Source organism: Macaca mulatta, chromosome 1 (assembly GCF_049350105.2).
Source record: "Macaca mulatta isolate MMU2019108-1 chromosome 1, T2T-MMU8v2.0, whole genome shotgun sequence".
NCBI lineage: Eukaryota > Metazoa > Chordata > Mammalia > Primates > Cercopithecidae > Macaca > Macaca mulatta.
The window spans coordinates 185,300,695-185,309,510 of record NC_133406.1 but is presented as its reverse complement, the minus strand read 5'-3'; the positions used below and the strand labels follow the sequence as shown (position 1 = coordinate 185,309,510).

Here is an 8,816-nt window from a genome sequence, read left to right as displayed (position 1 = left end):
TGATAGGGATGCCTATGTGGTGCCGCAGGAGATGGCAAGCGTCCAAAATATTCTCCCCACACAAAAAATCCAGCCTTATTAGGTTTCATATGACTCTCTAGCTTCCCGCTTCCCTTTCCTTTCCTTGACTAAAATAAACCTTGCACATCAAAATCTTACTCCGCATACCCTACAGGGACAAGTGCCTTCTCTGGAACCCCTTGGAGTCTTGAAACGCAAAGGCTAACTCAATCTCTAGGGAGAGGGGCTATTTTGAATTTCTCAAGAAACTAATTCAAGAAGTGTGCCTTCCCACTGCCCCCTACTCCCCAATTTCCCACAGTTGCAAGGATAATTCTGTGTGACAATCGGGCCTGAAACATCAGATAGAAACTCAGGCCAGGCTGGGAGGATGCTGTAAACCCAGCCTCCCAGTCTGGCCTGAGTTTTGTTGCTCCCTGCCCATCCCAGCCCCACCCTGGCTTCAGGACACATAATGAGGGCTGAGGAGACACCCTTGGAATGGATAGGAGAGGTAAGCTGGAAGGGGCATGGGTTTTGAATTGCGACAGGAAACAAAAGGCTTGAATCTCAGTGCTTTACTTTCTGACCACGTGACTTTGGGTTTATCCCCAAATTTCTCTGTGCCCCAGCTTCTTTGTATGTTAGCAGGGATAGCGTTGACTAATTTGCAGATGGCTGTTACATGGCATGTTATCAGAAAATTATCCTGCTTGGAGTCTGACATTGAAAAATCACTACTATTTATCAAACACCTATTATCATAGATGGGTCTAGCCGAGCCCAACAGAGCCTGAGAACATAATCAGGCCTGCTCAGCCTCTGGCTCCTGGTTCCTGATGTGTTTGTGGGGTAAGGGAGCTGCTGTGGAGGTTTTGTTCATGGGAGACCGAGATGAGGGAGGAAGAGAGCGTGGGAGCCCTTGGTGAAATTTGGGTTCTAAGTAGGGCTTTTTTGGAGCTCAGCCAACAAGGTAAAATACAGCTTTGGGGGTGAAGGCCCCTTCCCAGTTATCCATGGAATACGGAATGAGTGGAGGGCTGCAGTGAGGACTGAAGAGAGTTCAGTGAGTTTAGTGTGTGATGCTCAGGGAGCTGTGGGAGGGAAGCACTGTTCTCACTATGGGGATGGCAGCCAGGACGAACCCTCGAGAAGCCTGTAAGCTGAGGATATCACTGAGGGTAGCACAGAACGTAGTGTTTGTGAGTCTGAGATGTCTCAGCAAAACCAGGCGGGACTTTGAGGAAGGCCAAATTCCTTTATCAGCATGTGAGGGCTCTGAACCAGTAACATCTGAATTATTAATGTGACCTCATTTGTGCCGCCAGTCTCCTGGGACCTGGGGACATTATTTTAGCTGAGGGTCCCAGGGTAGGGTATGGCATCTGGATCAGCTGCGGTGGACTTGGGGCAAACCAGCATCTGGCAGTGGAGTGAGCTTCCAGGAGGAACTTGGGCTACACTTTGCTAATGATCCAGGCTCGGGTACAAAGGAGGGAGCAGGGGCAGGAAGACAGACCCCAGGCCTTCTGGGAGCAGGAGTGAGAGTCAGGGGCTCCAGCTGATGGGCTGGACTATGGAAGGTGACTAATAATTGGTGAGAAGCATGATAGCATGGCTAGAAGCGCTGTGGCCTACTAGTTAATTGCATGGATTGGAAGCACACTACCAAGGTTCAAAGTGTAAGGAACAGCTCTACAGTTCCTGACTCTGTCACCCTAGCCTGGCTGGCCACTTAGAAGCATGCTAAGTAGGCTTAGCGCGTCAACTTTTATGATGTATCTCACCTATTATTTTGTGTGCTGATGGTTGTACATTCAAGGTGGGTGGAGTCTGATCCTACAGTTGGGCCTTCAGTGGATCTGATAGGCAAAAGAGGGTGAAGCAACCAGGCTGCAGATAACAAAGTCTGGTCTTCCAAAAGCCTCCTGGCAAGCAAACAACAACAACAGACATTATGAATATTTTTGAGAAGGGGATATATTCATATTGGAAACATTCAACTAGTATAGAAAGGTATAGAGTGAAAACGACATTTCCATCTGACACTAGAACCTTATCTAGTCCTTCTTCTCAGGAGAATAGTTTCTTGAAATAGTCCATGCATATACAAGTGTATGTGAATGTGTATGTGTATAATATACATACTGTCGTGCACCTCAAATTAATTCTATGTAACTAATATTTTTTAAGTTCTTATGATTTCCCAAGAACAAGGCTAGTAACTTCACATATGCTGTCTCATTTAGTCCTATAACAACCTTGTGTGGTATCTGTTACTTTGACCATTACGCAAGTCAAAGGAAATGGAAGCTTGGTGACAGGAGCCACATAATTTGCCCATGGCCACAGGACTTAAGACCACAGCAGCTGGGAATCAAATCAGGTCTGACTGGCTTTAAGGGGGGTACACTCCCCACTACTTCATACCGCCTTTTAAATGCTTATTGGGAAAATGCTTTTTGTGAATTTCCTAACTTGACATTAGAAGGTCTACTGTGGGCTCTCAATGCTGAAAGGTATAGTTAGAGAATGGAGAGACCATCTGGGACAGAGTGAACTTACTGGGAGCTCTTGGCTCCTCCATGTGTCCATGGACCGTGTATCCATAGCTGTGCATTTATTATCGTCTGCTGCAGAAGTTGTGCTGGCTCCCATGGAACGTGGCTGGACTTTCTCGTAGGTCCAGCCTACCTCAGCTGAGTGTGTGTGTTTGTGTGTGTGTGTGTGTGTAAGTGTATGTTGGACATTTGGCTTAGGCCTAAGAAGCAGCCTGTTGCAGGTTTGCCATCAGTAAAGACCAAAGGGGACAGTGGAATGAACTTTTGATTGCTTGTTCAGACTTTGCCCAACCTCCTTTCCTTTTTGATTTTACCAGTTTTTATAAAAACTCAAAGAAGGGCCTGTCCCAGTGAAAGGAGTCACCTCTCATTTTGTAAAGCTCTGAAACATGACAATAATACTGACTTTGCTCTGTTATCGTGAGGACTGGAGATAACAGTACATGTTTGTACTTCTCCAACTCAGACTAGTTGTAACTTTGATTCCACAGTTACATTCATCAACCTCCAGAGAAGGCAAGGATGGCTAATGATGTTCTAAACTACGAATGCACAGTGAATTTGAAGATACAATTCATTTTATTAATTCAAAGAGAGCATGAGCACATTATGGAGGAAATACATCACAGTGGTTAAGGAAACAGCTTCTGGAGCCAGACTGTCTAGGTCCAAATTCTGGCTCCGATACTTCCTGGCTTGGCACTTCATCTTTCAGTTAAGTTACTTGAACTTCAGGTAAGTTACTTGAGCTCTTTGCACCTCAGTTTTCTTACCTGCAGAATGGATGTAATAATAGCACCAGTTTCATAGGCATGCTATGAAGATTGAAGAATTAATATATGTAAAGAGCTTAGAATAGCATCTGTTTTAGGTACTCAATAAATTTTAGCACGTACTACTATATGGAACAGAATACAAAAATCACATTCACTTAAAAGATAAAACAGAACACTGCAATGAATTTTTATACTTGTTGCAGTCTGCCCTGGGCTGTATTTTTGCGACAGACTGAATTTGGACGTTCATTCTGTGCAGCAAAGGACACTTTTCTGGAAAATTTGGCATATAGTTAGTATAAAATACATTACAGCTGTCATCATTGACATTGTTAGTATCATCCAAAGGAGTATAATGTCTGTGAAATTTGAGAGGCTGTTTGTTTATTTTAATGAATCGGCATTGTTACCTGAGGGAAACTTTCAGCTTCTCCTGGAACAGGGTCTTTAGAGGTTGTTGTAAAGCCTAGGAAAAAATCAGACCTAGATCTTTTTAAGGTTTGGAAGTTAAAAATGAGGTCTGACTGTTCTCCCTGTTGATTGCCCGCTTATTCGCCAGGTAGCTGTGAATGACTTCTGGTGATTTCTAAAAGTCAAATCCACTCTAAAAGGACAGAGATCAGCCACTATGAAAGAGCTTCTAAAAATTTGCTGGGTAATAAATATATGAAAATAATTTAACCTCATTAAAACCTCCTGAATGTAAATTAAAACAATTGGACCATATATATATATGTGTGTGTGTGTGTGTGTATATATGTATATAAATTAGCCAACATTGGGAAACTGATAAAACTCAGTGCTGACAAAGGGATGGTGAGATGGGTATTGGCATAGGGCTGAATTACATCTGATCTCATAAAGTGAAAACGGTATATAATCAACATCACCCCTGTACTGACCATTAAGCATAGCACGTGTGATCTGTGTTTTATAATTCTCCATATTATTTGATTTTAAAAACTTTTTATTTTGAAAATTTCCATCACATAAAGAAGTATTTTTTTTTTGGTGGGGGTGGGGTCTCACCCCAAGCTGGAGTGATCAGTGGTGATCATAGCTCATTGTAGCCTCTAACTCCTGGGCTCAAGCGATCCTCTTGCCTCAGCCTCCTGAGTAGCTGGGACCACAGGCCCCTGCCACTACACTTGGCTAATTTTTATTTTTATTTTTTGTAGAGATAAGATATTGCTATGTGGTCAAGGCTGGTCTGGAATTCCTGGGCTCAAATGATCCTCCCACCTCATCCTCCTAAAGTGTTGGGATTACAGGCAAGAGCCACCATGCCCAGCTGAGAAATAAATTGTGTATGATAAAATTCTTCTGTGGCCTTCATTCAATTTCTACAACCATCAGCATTTTGCTGCACTTGGTTCATCCATCGAATAGCCTCCCCAGCTTTTATTTTCTTGTAATATTTTAAAGCAAATTGTAGCCATCATGTCATTATGCCCTAAATATTTAAGTCTACTTTTTAAAAAGTGAAGGGTTTTAACCTAAGCATAGTATCATTATCACATTTAACAAATTAATACTTTATTGATGTCATCTAATACCAAGTTTCCTTTATTATCTAAAAAGTGTCTTTTTACAGTTGGTCTATTGGAATGAGGATTCCAACAAGGCCCACATTGTTCACACTAATTCTTATACATAACATATAGTTGAGAAGCTCTAAGCCCAATTAGGAGAAAAAAGGAAAGGACGATTATAATTGCAACCAATCATAATGGCTTAATGGAGGTCATGTTTTGAAAACTATTAATGTGCTTTTCTATTTTGCTTCCTTCCTTTCTCGACCTTTGCTCTAGGTGTCTTGAGGCATCCATCATCCTGGAAGAAGACTGTGATTTATAACAGAAGGAATGCAAAAAGAAAGAACAAGTTAATATTTCTCTTTTGGCATGTCAAATAGAATTATTCAGCAAGAAAATAACCTTGCAAGCCAGGTGTTGTCTTGAAAAACCATTTCTAAATTGCTTTAATCCTCCCCTTTGGCTTTTCAACAATGCAGCCTGATTGAACCAGTTTATGGAGTTCCCCCCAAGTGCGGAGAAAATACCCACATCCTTTATTAGGGTATCTCTAAGAAACTGCAGTATGGAGGGCATGATGCAGGGGAAATCTGTCATTTTAGGGCTCTTTGTGATAGAGAGAAAGAGATAGAGAAAAAGGAGGAAGAAGAAGGTGAGAGAATCAGTTTAGATCATGTATTCTCACAGCTTTGGCCCAGAAAATAGAGAGGGCTATTGGATAAGTGGGGATATCATCAAGGGCAGGGGAGGCTTTTGTCCTTCTCCCTGCTTGAGACTCTGCGGAATAGACTGTCATCCTGGGGTGTAACCACATCCACATGGCAGTGTGGTATGATGTGGCAGAGGGAGGCCTTGACACTTAGTTTTCCTGAGCCATTCTTATTTCCAGTGAGGCACAGATGGACCCAGAAAATGGTGGGATTTTGGCTGGGGAGTATTACCAATGGGAATCACCATGGTTGGGCAAGGTCAAGGTACTCTGCAGCAAGGGCTGCCCAGTGGACTACCTGGGCCAGGCCAATTGGAGTCACAGCAAATGGGAAGGAGTCTAGACTCAATAGATGAGTCCAAAGAGCTGCAGAGAGTGAGAGCTAGCAAGGCAGTCCCCTGGGCTCTGATCAGCTTAGGAAAGCCTAGGCTGTAAGTTACTCTTGTACAGACACAGACTTCAGCTGTGAATGCCAGTAGGGTAAGATGCATGCAGGTGGATCAGGGACCTCCACCTAATCCTGCTTAGAAGAGTAAGAGGAATCTGACCTTTTGCCTGCCGCGAAGGTGTTCAAGCTCCACCTCTCCCTCTTCATATGCAGATGTCATCTTGGAGGGGAGCTAGAAGACTGATGCGTTTGAGAAACTAAGCCTTTATTTCCCCTTAGAGGAGACCATTCTTTGAAGGGACCATTTAAATTATTGTGCAATATGAAGGTTCAAACCTTATTAGATATTAAAACAATCAGGTTGTCCTTTTGAATGGCTTTTGGCTATTTCCAAAAATCAAATGGTTTAGAAGACAAAGATTAGACATCCTGAAACGCTTCTAAAAATATTCTAACTGGTGAATATATGAGAAAAGAATTAACCTCATTAATTATCCACTCAAATGTAAACTAAAACAACTATTCTATACTTCCTTCTTTGAAATTCATAAGCATTGGAAAAAAATAGAGGAAATCTACTAGTTAGTAGGAAAAAGGTTATAGACAGAACAAAGGGGCCACATGCTCTTGGTCAATCTGAGTTTTGATGGAAGTTAAATGTTGCTGCCCTGGCATAACACTAACATTTATTAAGCACTTTCTTTGTGCCTGGTGTGTTTTAAGAAATTCAGGTGCATTATTTCACTAAACTTTGTCAACAACCTTACGAAATATATGCTATTATGGCCTCCTTTTATCAATGGGGAAACTGAGCCACAGAAAAAATAAATACCTTGTACAGTTAGAAAATGGCAAACTTGCCAGGTGTGGTGGCTCATGCCTGTAATCCTAGCACTTTGGGAGGCTGAGAGAGGCATTCAAGACCAGCCTGGCCAACATGGTGAAACCCCATCTCTACTAAAATACAAAAATTAGCTGGGCATTATGGCGGGTGCCTGTAATCCCAGCGACTCAGGAGTCTGAGACGGGGGAATCGCTTGAACCCGTGAGACGGTCGGTGGTTGCAGTGAGCCGAGATCACGCCACTGCACTCCAGCCCGGGCAGCTGAGCAACACTCCATCTCAAAAAAAAAAAAAAAAAAAAAGAAAAAAGAAAATGGCAAACTTAGGATTTGAATCCAGGAAGTCTGATGTGAGGGCCACTGGCCTTAACCTCTGCCCTCTGCTTGCCCACAGGTTGGGACATGCTCAAACCCTTCTTCCTATGTGACAAACATCAGATCCTTACCACTGACTAGGGGGTGGGTGCGTAATTCTAAACTATCTCTTCTTGTCTCTATTTCAGTTTTAAGCCTCTGTAAACTTAATGCTTGTCGACAGATCTGTTTGAGGATTGATATGATATTTCTGAAAACAACTAGCAAAGACATAGCTGCTTAATCAGTGTTGCTTGTTGAACCCAAATCTTGCTTAATTAGGCAAATTAACACACTCTATTCTTTGAAAATTTCTAGGGAAGAACTTGCCGCTTGCTTCCTGCCTTTGCACGTGAAATTTGCTGTTGAGGCTTCTCTGAATAGCACTGTCAGGCCCTGGATCATTTATATCACCTTATCAGGGGCTGTGAGAGTTTAGGAAATCTTCCAGCCAAGCCCAAGAGATTGGCTCTTGGGCTCCAGTGATTGATCCACCACAAGAAGAGCATATGCTTTTGGGTAGCTGCTGCCCCTTCAGCCTGAGCCCTGGAATAAATACATGTGGAGCAGACTTGACCACAGTTTGCCGCTACACTTAGCTGTCCAGCAGGCTGAAGTGGAGCTTCCCAGTCAAGCCTAGCCTGAATTGACTGAACCATCGTTGATCTGCAGATCTGTAATTGTGAGAATAAATTCTCGTTGTTGAAAGCTATTGAGTTTTGGGGTGTTTGTTATGCAGCATTATGGAAACAAAAGCTGACAAATACAGTGGGTTGTGTTCTAAAGTCTGCGTGCAGGTTAAAAATGTGAATGATGGGACCTACACCCTGCTGCATCTGGAAACATAAAAGAGCATACATTTAGGAAAGCAACATGAAGCTATATCTGTATGAAGATCTTTATTTTCCACCTTAGAAAATAACCAGGGGCTGGACACGTTGGCTCATGCCTGTAATCCTAGCACTTTGGGAGGCTGAGGCAGGAGGATCACTTGAGGTTAGGAGTTCAAAACCAGTCTCGTCAACATGGCAGGACCTCGTCTCTATTAAAAATACAAAAAAATTAGCCGGGCGTGGTGGCAGGTACCTGTAATCCAGCTACTTGGGAGGATGAGGCAGGAGAATTGCTTGAATCCAGGAGGTGGAGGTTGCAGTGAGCTGAGATCTCACCACTGCACTCCAGCCTTGGCAACAGAGTGAGACTCTGTCTCAAAAATAAATAAATAAAGCCCCACAAACCAGGAATATGGATAACAGTTCATCACAGTGTTATTCCTAATAGTAAAAATTGGAAACCGTCTTAAAGAATAACATTAGAATTATGATCCAGTAAACAATAGCCATATAATGGACTATTACATAGTCTGTTAGGATTAGGCTTAGCTAAGAAATACCTAAAATAGTGATTTAAGCCAGATTGAAACTTATTTCTCTGAATAAGTGAAGTCTGGAGGGGGGCAGTCCACACTTGGTGAGATGGCTCAGTAGTCAGCCTCTTTCCAGCTTTCCACTCCCCATCCTTAGAGTGAGGCTCAGTCTTCATGGCTCAGGATGGGTGCTGGAGCACCAGCCATCCATCACATCCACATTTCAAGCAACAGGATGATGTATGTATGCTGTCACTTTAAGGGAATATTTTAGAATTCCACATA

General features: G+C 42.7%; 1 long non-coding RNA gene across 1 annotated transcript; it reads left to right on the top strand.

The window, feature by feature from the left end:
* Window positions 1-3,157: 3,157 nt before the first annotated feature.
* Window positions 3,158-7,610, top strand: LOC144333219 (uncharacterized). Its single transcript, XR_013401710.1, has 3 exons — window positions 3,158-3,296; window positions 5,149-5,221; window positions 7,484-7,610. It is a non-coding gene; the product is annotated as an uncharacterized LOC144333219 (long non-coding RNA).
* Window positions 7,611-8,816: the final 1,206 nt, after the last annotated feature.